Below are 964 nucleotides of genomic sequence, written 5' to 3'. Positions count from 1 at the left end.
GGGCGGCTCCCCCCGACTCCTCCCCTTCTGCAGCGCCCGCGTGGGTGAACCCCCCGTGACAGACGCGGACCCGCACCCTGGCGGGCGGCCTCTGGGGTCCAGGGGGCGACTCCCAGGCACGGGGCTCCTCGGGGCCGGCCCGGAGCCCTGAGGTGGACCCAGGAAAAGGGGCGGTCCCAGGTGCCCTGCGCCACCAGGAGGAGGGTGGAGCCCCCCAGAAGACAGGGCTGCGCACAGGAGTCTGAAGAGAAGGAAGCAGGACGGAGCAGGGCAGGCCTGAGGGGCGCGGGGAGCAGACAGCTGCTCCTTGGCCCTGCGCTGGGGGACGGAGACGTGGGGGCGCCCCAGGGGTTCACTATGGCCGCGCTTCTCTTGGTTTTGATGTTGCTCTTGTGCTCCGACTGGTCTGGCGTTTCTGACCTTCCCCGCGGCCCCCCAAGCTGCTGCAGCCCTGCGGCTGTCGGACCCGCCCCTCCTCGGCGGGCTTTTGCCGGAGGCCGGTAGCGTGGGTGTTCCGTCGGGAGCTGAGTTGCGCACGGACCACTAAAGCTCCTTTCCATCAAAGCCGTGTCTTGTCGTGATGTGGCGGATGGCACAGCCTGTTTAGAGCAGGCAGGTTTGGGGCGCAGGGGTGCCCCTCTCCCTGCCCTGTAACGAGGCCAGTGCGCAGACACTCCGGGGCTCAGGCAGCGTCTCCTCTCCAGCGGCAGCTGCCCCGTCCTCCCACAGCTGTGGCGGGGACTGGCCACACGCGCTGTAACGGCCCCCGGGGACGAGGCTCCAGGCTCCCCGGCCCACTCAGGAGCGGGTGCAGCAGGCAGGGAGAAGGGGCAGAAGGTGTGACGGAGGGGTGGGCGCCTGGGGCAAGGAAGGAGCCACAGCCCGAGGGCCAGCTGGCCGTCGGGGCCTCCCCGCCGTGCTGCTGAGCTGCAGCCGCCCTCCAGTCCGAGGCCAGAGCAGCCCG

Source organism: Condylura cristata, unplaced genomic scaffold, assembly GCF_000260355.1.
Source record: "Condylura cristata isolate star-nosed mole 26May11 unplaced genomic scaffold, ConCri1.0 scaffold00009, whole genome shotgun sequence".
In the NCBI taxonomy this organism is placed as follows: domain Eukaryota; kingdom Metazoa; phylum Chordata; class Mammalia; order Eulipotyphla; family Talpidae; genus Condylura; species Condylura cristata.
Note: the sequence above shows the minus strand (reverse complement) of the source record.